Consider the following 10,930-nt stretch of genomic DNA (forward strand, 5'->3'; position numbering starts at 1 on the left):
CTGGAGAAGATTTTTGAACGAGAGGCTGTCATTGGTTGAATCTCGTAGAACAGGGGGCTGGGAAACGTTCTGGAACAGCAACCTCGTTCCTTGGAGTTAAGACGGGGATGACGAAGCGAGACACTGGGGATGCCGAGTGGAACAATCGTACTGTCTAATGGAAGGCATTTGTTCCTTCGGTGCCCAATGGATGCCTATGGTGTGGGGTAAAGACGCCACATTTTGTCTCTAACTCTTCAACTCTAAGGTAATGATAAATGAGAGAGTTTACTCTAAAGGAATTTCAAAAGTTGAACTTAATAGTTATAAAATGATACAACAACATTGAAGCTTACCAATGTGTCTGGTTTTTTAGTGTTCCGGCCGTAAGTCGTCAAAATTCTCAAAGAAGCTAAAATCGCAAATTTTTGTTTGCTTTTCCTCTGTTGCCAAAAAACAATTGATGTAGTTTCAAAATAAATAAAAAAACGATAAAACGTCAACTTGAAGAAATAATTTTCATTATAAAAAAAAGGAAATAAATAAATAAAATCATCTGCGCATATACAGGGTGTCCCGTTTTAACCTGCTTAACCTCTATTTTCGCAACCATTAGTCCGAGATGCATACTTGCAGTTGCAAAAATGTTCAAAATCAGGTGCAGAGTTCAGATACTAAAAGTTTGAAGAGTTAAAAAATACAAAATTTAACGTTTTGTACAGGCCCTGGAGCCCCTAACTTGAATTTAGAGAAATAGTCTCAATTGAAAAATATTACTAGCAGAAAAATCTTGATATTTGTGCTGCCCAAACTCAAGGAGACATTCGAGTTCAAAGTTTTTAGGGACCGTACAGAAGATGAGATTGGAACTTATCGCCTTTCCGAAAGAATGAAGTTGTTGGAGTGAGAAAACTAATTATTTATATGTTTCATTGCTATTCAAAATTTTTTGCAAATGTTGTGCCGTGATATGCAAAAGCACACAACAAAACCTCCAACAGTTTGACTCCATACTTTATGCACACATATAAATTTAAACCCTGGTTAACTGCCATATTTTCCCCCAAGAGGTGATATTGACGGCAAGTGCAAAGTAGTGTAAGCCAAAAAACGCTGCATTTTATATAATGTCAAACTGTTTGTGTTGGACTTATTTTTCAATGGAGATTGTTTTCCTAAATATGTTAGGGGTTGTGTCTAGGGCCCCCTAAAGTTAAATTTTTTATTTTTCGATTAACTTTTTTTTTGTTTCAAACTTTCAATATCTTAACTCTGCATCTGATTTTGAACATTTTTGCAATCGTAAGTATGCTTCGAGGAATAATAGTTGTGAAAATAAGAGGTCTTCCAGGTTAAATCGGGACACCCTGTATAAAAACATAAAGGACCCCGAATTTCTCTGCCAACACTGAATACATAGTTAAAACTTTAGCATGAGAATAAAAACAAATATCAAAAATAGTTAATTCAGTGTATAAACCATGGTTGCGGAGTCACAGTCACAGTCAATCTCATTTTGGGACAAAAGAGTTAGATTCGGGAGGACGAAAGTTTTTAATTCAAAGACTCGGTGTTCGAATCTGTCATTTTCCCTTTAAGTCCACAACTCCGCCAATGTTTGAGGAGTCGCAGTCAGACATATTTGGGGTAAAGGAATCGGTATTGGAGTCGAATTTCCAAGAGTCAGAGTCAATCATTCTTCCTCCGTGTGTAAAATTTTGCCAAAGCTACAATGTCGGTGTCGAAGTCGGGGAGTCCTAGTCCAACTAATTTTCAGGCACAGGAGTCTGAGCCAGAGTCAGGGGCCCCAAAACTCTGGGAGTCAGAGTCGAGAGTTGTTCATCCAGAGCTCTTTCCAACAAAATTTGTTTGAAGTAAATCCACCAGTAAGTTCGGAATCTATATTGTCTTCCAGTTTTTCTGTTGGTGCTGATGTTGAAGGATTTGAACTGTTCAAAATTGAATGAAAAAGTGTTCAAATCAAGAAGTGAAATATGGGAATGAGGTGTCCTTGTTGAGCTCTTTGGAACTAAAGAAAAATGTTCGAATCAGACAATTTGAAGTATGAATGAAGTATGAAGTGAAAAGGGGGGCACTTGAAACCAGCGCAAGCACCGAGACCACAGGTCTATTGTACTATCCCCGCTTAGGCTACTAAAGGAGCCCAGTAACAGAAATAAATCTCGGCAGTTGCCTAACCGAAATTTTAGGCAGTTCCCTGGGATCTACATAGTGATATCCCAAGTGCTCAAATCTTGTGCACAGTAGAAGTCACATTCACATAGCACATGAATTGAGCTTTCATCAGCCATATGACATCCTCTACACGAAGGGATGTCGGTAACACTCATCAGATTAAGTTACCTATTAAGAGAGCAGTGTCCAGTTAGTAGCCCAACAGACTTCTTGATCTCATTTCTACTCAAGTTAAGTAGTTCCTTGGACCTGAGCCAGGGTGGCTGCTGGTTCCGAGTCTTGGCCTGTCTTTGAGACTCAGACTGAAGCCACAGGCCATACGATTCATCCATAAGAAGGTTCTTTGAAGTAGTCCTTACTGCATGGTAGGGCAGGCAGAGAACAGGCTTGGGTCCCATAAACGGTACATTGGAGCCCTGCTTAGCTAACTGATCTGCCAATTCGTCACCTACAATGTCACAGTGACCGGGAACCCAGTAAAGGGAAACCTTATTACTGCCAGCTAGTCTTACCAGTGCATTATGGCACTCCCAAACGGTTTTGGTAGTAAAACAGTTACGATTGAGAGCTTTCAACACAGCTTGGCTATCAGAGAATATTCTGATAACCTTCCCGCTTATGCCTCGTTCTAGGAAGTTGTTTACACAAGCCAATATGGCTAAAGTTTCTGCCTGGTAGACAGTAGCAAGCTTCCCTAAAGAGAAGTACAGATACTAGTTATTGCTGCTGCAATATGCACCAGAACCAGTTCCAGACGCAGTATTGGAACCATCTATCTGTAAACCAGATTTCGTGTGCATTGCTAATGATATCCTGTACATCCTTCCATTGCTCTCTGGAAGGAAACACAATGTTATAATTGGCATTAAAGCTGAATTGTTTTAACATCCTGTCAGAAGGCATCATAAAATAAGGATGCACACAGTTTATCGTACAGAGACAAGTAACCAGGAGACTTCCAGAGACCCATGAGCTTGAGGCGGTATGCACACAGAATCGCCTCCATTTCCACTTGCTTATGCAACGGAAGAAGGCTAAGAAGGAGCTCAAAGCTATGGGAAGGAGTAGTTCTCATGGCACTAGTGATATTAATAGTAGCCATCCTTTGTACTTTGGGGAGGCAACCCTCAGCCGTTACGGTACAGGTTTTACCCCACCAGGCAATTGCCCCATACGTAACCATATTTATAATTACTCTAGTTTAAACCCAATGAGCAATTTTTGGAGAAACCCCCAATTATTACTAATTGCACGTCTACAAGACCAAAAGATTCTCTATTGGCCTTATCGCTAATTTGCTTAAGGTGAGAATTCCATGTCAAAGTTTTGTCAAAGATCATACCCAGGCATTTGACCTCACTAGAGTAGGCAAGAGGCGAACCAAAGAACTTAATTATCTTCAAGTCTTTGAGACGTTTACAAGTGAAGGGAACCTAATAAGTCTTATTCGGATTGACCGTAAGACCTGCCTCCAAACACCACTTTTCAATTTCTTTAAGGGCAGACCCCATGAGATTTGTAACAGTATCATGGAACCTAAGTCTCAGTAGGGACCTTATCAAAAGCTTCCTCAATGTCAAGGAAAGCAGCGAGAGCTACTTCTTGTCCATTTACTGCATTATCCAGAGCTGTTGTCAGCTCATAAAGTGCAGTCTCAGTGGACCTTCCAGGCTGATAAACATGCTGGCACTTAGAAAGAGGGTTGGTTTTCAAAACACAATCCCTAATGTGCCTATCAATCAGTTTCTCCAGAGTTTTTAGGAGAAAGAAGGTAAGACTGATGGATCTAAAGGCTTTCGCCGTATTGTAGTTTGGCTTACCTGGCTCGGGTATAAAAATTACTGTGCAAATTCTCCAAGCATAAGGCACATAGCCAAAAACAAGACAGGACCTGTAGATCCTACAAAGATGTGGTGTGATAATATCCACACCATCAGACAACTTATTCTAAAGTTATTAGGAGGGGACAGATAGACCAACAGACATTTTCCCCATCTGAATGACATTTGTACAGTTGATTTTGTGCAACAAAGGTCAATTTGAAATTAGTAATAATAACAAAATGAGGAGGATTGATCACCTTTTTCAATGAGTCACGTTAAATAAAAGGAAAGAAAGAAAAATGGAAAAGAACTTCTGTTTGGAAGAGGGCGCCATGAGATTGGCTCACAGTTTTTCTGGGGAGAATCTCTGACTGACCCACCGGGGGGCTCTTAATAGCTGCAATGAGAAGAGACTGAGATTTTCCGAGCACGTGGCGTCGCAATTGTTTACCTGTGCGACTAGGTTTGAAAGGTAAATAAACACATTTTTGGATCTGGGCAGACGGTTTGATTGGTAATACGATACGATCACAAATTGATAATTAGGTTTCCGATAAGTTTATAAATTCCTTTAATCAAAAGAGAATAAAACTTCCCAATTTTTAATTTTTTGATATTTATCTAATTATTCTATTTATATCTGGCTTTTGTTTTTCGCTATATTTTTAAGATGCATTAAGCCTTCTTTCATGCTTTTTCCTCTTTCTCTGACTTTTACTGGGAAAGTAGGCTAAAAAACCGTAAAATTGATAAATATCCCAAATTCAATTTCACGATGTAAGAAACAAAGGATCAAGAATGCACAAAATCTTGGTGGATCTGTTGGTGTGGCAGCTTCACTGCTTCATCGTGTCAGTTCTATTCTTAAACAACATGAGCAACGCAGAGGGAGGGAGGGAGAGAGTGATTGAGGCGTCTTCATCTCTTCTCCGGGAGAAGGAAATTGATGTTTGGATGATTCTCTAAAAAGGACTTTTTCAAAAACATCTTTAAATGTTAGCAGTGATTTTTTTGTTTAAAAAAAATATTTTTAAAGGAAATCAAGTAAGCTCAACTTGCAATACACACGGGAGTCTTTACATGACTCGTTTGTCTTTTTCATGGACAGGAAACCCCATGTTATGGACACTAATGTCATGTCATACTGCAAATTGCTCAATAATTGTTCATGGCGTTCCTTTCTTTAGAATTTGAAAACATAAAATTTATGTGCAAAAATCCCCTAAGTAAATTATTTCATTAAATTTTTTTATTAAATTAATACTATTCGAATAGAATTGATGCATTTGACTGCTTTTCAACTTTAGTATCCATTCCACTTTAGTGCAGCAGATACTTCTGTCTGCACAACAATCTAAAATGGCTTCCTATTTTCTAAAATAAATGTAATAAATAATGAAATATTGATTGATACCCAGTGGTTGAAACATATTTTAAGAGTTTGTTGTAAACATATACTCTTTTGTTAAGCGTTATAATTTTCTTGCTAAAAAAAGCTTAAATTTTATGAGTTCTGGTAAATGCAATACTGATGTCATGGGTGCAAGACCTTCCGTCTAGGACGGAAAGAAATTTGAAGAATTTTCTTCAGTTTTTGCTAAAAGAAGAACTATTGGATGTTAATATGCCATAATTATTGGTGGTGAAAATATGCTTTATTATATACTGTTTTATAACCACAAATGTCGACATTCTCTTTATTTTATGGGCTTGTTTTGTTTGCCACTTGCTATTGGAGGCATGGCTTTTAGACTCTCGCTTTTTCTTCTGAACTTTACTTGCATAAACGAAAATCTCTTAAATGTTCAAGTTGAATCTGAATCACTGGTTGAGAGTGATTGCTGATAGGATGGACTGTTTACGCTGACGTTATGCCTATGCCTCCACATACTGGGAAAAAATGGGAGCTTTCAGGGATTTAGAAGATTCAGTAAAAATCTGAATTCTGGAAAGGATTGGGAAAACCCCAAGCTGGTTTGAAACACTGATGGGCAACTGTTCCTGCATTTTTGACATGCCACTGTTAAATATCTACCAAAACTCGATGAAAATGTCTTTCAATCGTATCATCACTAGATTGGAAATGGGGGGGGGGGGGAGCATAAAGGAAACGAGAAAAGTAACAGCAGTACGGGCTCGCGAAATCCCAAAATCTATTCTAATCTGAAAGATGTTTGTAACTAAAGTCTTAAAATGTTTATGCTGTCTTTGGTAATGTCAGCGGTTGGGCTCTCGTTTGGAGAAATTTCGGAACTGGAATCTTAAAAGCACATTTTTAGACCATCTTTAATAAACGTTTGGGGGTTCCCTCTCAACTCCCCTCCCCCCGAAAAATGTTCAACGCTGCAGTACTCTGAACTCGTTTTTTAAGCAATCTTTGGGGTATCTAAGAAGAGGAAATTCAAGGGCTTTCTCTCTGTAAATTTAAAATAATAAATTCTTAAAATTTTAAGACTTTCTTTGGTGATAAAAAGATGAAAGGGGTGGTTTCAGTTCCTTTAAAAATTTATGAAACTGGTGTCGCAAAATCGCAAATTTAAGCCAAAATTAGTGAACTGAGGGAAAGTAGTTCAGAGGGAAGGGGGAAGGGTGCTCTCCCCCAGAGAATTTCTTCATACATGAAATACTATTTTGACTATCTTTGGGTGAATTAAGACAAGGGCGCGCATATAGGGGGGAAAGTGGAGGCTCAAGTCCCCCCCCCCCTTTAAAATTAGAGCTTCCTTGCTTTTAGTACATTTTTCTTTGCAAGAATTAAAAAACATTTCATCTCCAGCCTATATGGATAAGTTATTAATAATATCAAATTTTAATACCTCTAATCTGTACTGAAATCGGTTTCTACAGGGAAAATATCCTGCTAAACCATGGGAGAAATATGAGGCCCCCCTAGAAAGTTTGAATATGGGCGCCTATAAGTTAAGAATTAGGACATTTAGGAGGTCGTTCTCTGGAAACAGTTTCAAAATTGAAGTCTTAAAACTGTTGGTTGTCTGGCAATGTGAGGGGTTTCTGGGGGAGAGCCGACCTAACCCCTCTCTCTGTTATTGGTGGTTGTCTACATTTCCGTTTTAGGAACTACAATTTGAAAAAAATCCCGAAGACTAACAGAGATGCATTAAAAAAAAAAAAAAAAAAGCTTACATACTGCACTTAAAACTAGGCTCATATTGACACAAAAGTCAAAAGCTTAAAATTCCAATGAAGCACAAATTCCAAAACTGACATAGTAAAAATCAACAACATTTATGTGTGTAGAATTTTCAATAAGCACGCATGTGTGGATTGGGGGAGAGGGGTGCTAAAAATAACTTCCGTCTTGAACACATCACCAAACTTGCACCCATGACTGAAGTAAATTTTGGTGTTCCGTAAATATTCTTTTCTTCTAAACAATGGCAGGGAATTTTTTCTTTTCCAAAAATAACTAAAATGGTATTTTTTCAATTAAGTGTAATTGACTAAGTTTTCTGATACTCCTTTTTAACCAGCAGTATAATATTAAATACCCTAAAATACAAATACTGTATGAAAGTTTTACATATTCAGAAAGTTACTTTTCAGAAGATTTGACTCACCTTCTGCTTTCGAAACGAGGTGTTTGTGTATAATTTCGTACATAATTGAAGTGAAAATGCTCAATGAGGTTGAGCAAATTGAAAAGCAGTAGACTTAAGCATGAATGCAGCAACGTGGAATGTCTCTCTGCAAAATTAAATGTCATTCAAGAAGAGTTTTTAAAACATGAGCTCTTCTGCATATATTTCAGTGTTTCCAAATCAGGTTTCTGTGTAGGGTACAAATTTTAAAGTTTATTGAATGAATAGCATGCAGATCAGTTGGAAGGTAAATCGTTGCCTACCCCCGTCAGTCCCTTCAGCATGAAGTTGAAATTTCTGCTCCCGTGCTCTGGGGACACCTCACTCCTATGGAGAAAAGCAGCTGGTGGACCAAAGCATGGTCGAAGCTGAATGCAAGGGTGGTTATACAAACTGAAACTAGTTTCAGATTTGCGGTGCTAAATGAAGTAATCTACATAGATTTTACTGTCAAAATTATGTTAAGGTAGTTAACCTTAATCACATTAGAAATGCAAAAAGAGAAAAAGCAAACAGCTTTACTATACATCAAAATCACGCATTGCTGTCCCCGTCGAAAGAACCTACTAATACTCAAACGAATGATCAAATTCATGTGTTGTGAGCATATAACTCACAAAACTCTTGGGGTATGGATAGTGCTAGCACGCTTTCATGGAATTCCATTGAGATGTACGCCTGAGTGGGGTGGCAATCACTTACCCCAGCCTCTTGGCGACTTTCCAACTACTCTGAAAAAACAGGTACCGTCGAAAGAAAAGGGGGAAATTCTTAATACAGACGCTTTGCAAGCCCTTGTTTTGGAGCTCTTAGTTCTGGGATATGTGTCGTCCTAGCCACCGAGAAAGCATCAAAGAGCCCCTTCCTAGTTTCTCATCCCACAAGCTATCAAGGGGGCCATTGACATGAGACACATGCACTGAAAAAATAGAACCCAGGTGCCTCCATCTGGTGCGGAAACTGGGCGTCGAAATTTTCTCGTGGCATCCCACCGATAATGTGAAAGAGTGATTGCTATGCCGGAGGACCGCACTTGTCCTGCAAAAGGCACTTGCCTCTACCGCAGCCCCATTGGGGTGGGGGGGGGGGGGGGGGGGGGACATGCACTGAAAAGTTCTTACCAACTGATGCAGAAGAAAATGTCTTGATTCAAACCAGACATCAGTGTTATAAATTAGTCAGCACAATCACTCAGGGAATGTAGTGTGATGTAGTTGTCGTCCTTAAGTAGTTCAAGTGTGCGACATTATTGTAACCGTCTTTATGGAGCTTTATTATACGGCACCGCACTGTATATGGTTAAATAGTGAAAATGAGGAAAAGTGTATCGATATGGAAAATAAACATCGGGGAATGCTTAAATAAGCCTTTGATAGTTGAAGGCTTTTAATCATGATTATGTTGAATTGAATGACTAAACAAATATTTAACGTCAAGCACACTTATCTTAAGCACTTTGTTCATTCGCTTGACTCTCATCTTTTTCTTCAGGCAGCACTAGTTAAAGTAGGATCATTGTTTGTCGAAAAACATTTTGACTCCTGGAGCATTTTCTTTACTGGGTGTTACTAGTAAACGATCAGGATACGGTTATCTCACTTGGTTAACGCTTCTTGCTGTAGAATGATCGCTTTACACCCCAGAGACTCCCGTTAACTCACTTTAAGTACTTCCCAGGGCTTGAAATTAGTGTAATACAATTTCCATTTTCACTCCTCACATAGAAAAGTTTTCAGTGAGAAGGCATGTGCCTCACCGGACTTTGTTTTGTCTTTTATTCAAGTTTGATTTTTTTCTCCATTTCTTCGAACTTTGGTGTATTTCTTCGAAGTATCGGATACTTCTATTTTCAATTGATGATATCATAGTGAGTTTTTTTTATTAAGTTATTGTGCGTGAATTTTCAAGCCTTGTTATCTCTCAAAAAATGATTCCTTTTTTGAGATAATAATGTTTGTAAAATCCAAACCTGTAACTATTCATACTTTGAACAATTTTTTAAAATGTTTACGGTATGATACGAAATTTCCTCTTGTTTGCCCTTTACCTTTCCAAAGTAAAATGCAGCAAAACACAAAAATGTGTTTTGTTTCAATTTCTGCGAGCTGCAAACAACATGACATTTTGAGACATGTAAAAATAAGATCTGTTTACAATACAAATTTACTTTTGAAGGTTGGAAAAAGTAATTAATTCAAATTAGTGAAATTTATAAAGTTTAAAAATATAAAACTTACACAGTTTTTTAATTTATTTTATCTTGATAATTGTTCAGTTATCTTAAATGTTTTAATTTTTAACATGTTAAAGTACATTTTAAATTTTATAATATCAAGCATTAGAGCAGGAGCTTTCTGTATTAGCCACTTTATCGATCTTTGTCACTGAGTAACCTGGATGTAGAAGGTTCAGACTTGGTCTGAGCGGGAGTCCTGGTCAGCTGACAAATGATATCAATTTCTTTGGTTCGAGAGGGTTTTTTCTACTTACAAATGTATCATATTGCCATTATTGTTTTAAAAATGTGAAGTTATGTTCCAGAGGTGATCAACTTTCTGAAAGACACAAACTGTGTTTTGTGTGGGACAGAAAGCCATCTCCCTATTTATTTGCAACAGCTTTCCCAATTTATCGATCTTTGTCACTGAGTAACCTGGATGTAGAAGGCTCAGACTTGGTCTGAGCGGGAGTCCTGGTCAGCTGACAAATGATATCAATTTCTTTGGTTCGAGAGGGGTTTTTTCTGCTTACAAATGTATCATATTGCCATTATTGTTTTAAAAATGTGAAGTTATGTTCCAGAGGTGATCAACTTTCTGAAAGACACAAACTGTGTTTTGTGTGGGACAGAAAGCCATCTCTTTATTTATTTGCAACAGCGTTCCCAATTTATTGATCTTTGTCACTGAGTAACCTGGATGTAGAAGGTTCAGACTTGGTCTGAGCGGGAGTCCTGGTCAGCTGACAAATGATATCAATTTCTTTGGTTCAAGAGGGTTTTTTTCTGCTTACAAATGTATCATATTGCCATTATTGTTTTAAAAGTGTGATGTTCCAGAGGTGATCAACTTTCTGAAAGACACAAACTGCGTTTTGTGGGGGACAGAAAGCCACCTCTCTATTTCCAACCCCTTGGGAATAAAAGTGGAACATAATTAATTTTTATCAATTATCATACATTTTTGAATTGTAAAGCGAACTTGTAAAATGCTCGGAGTTTGATACCGTAATGTATTTTTGAGTTTTAAAAAATGGACTTGAGGAAACACTGATAACACCTGACAGCAAGCTCAATGTGAAACAATTGTTGCGCCAGTAGTTAAATCGTGGAGC

This window comes from Uloborus diversus, chromosome 9 (assembly GCF_026930045.1).
Source record: "Uloborus diversus isolate 005 chromosome 9, Udiv.v.3.1, whole genome shotgun sequence".
In the NCBI taxonomy this organism is placed as follows: domain Eukaryota; kingdom Metazoa; phylum Arthropoda; class Arachnida; order Araneae; family Uloboridae; genus Uloborus; species Uloborus diversus.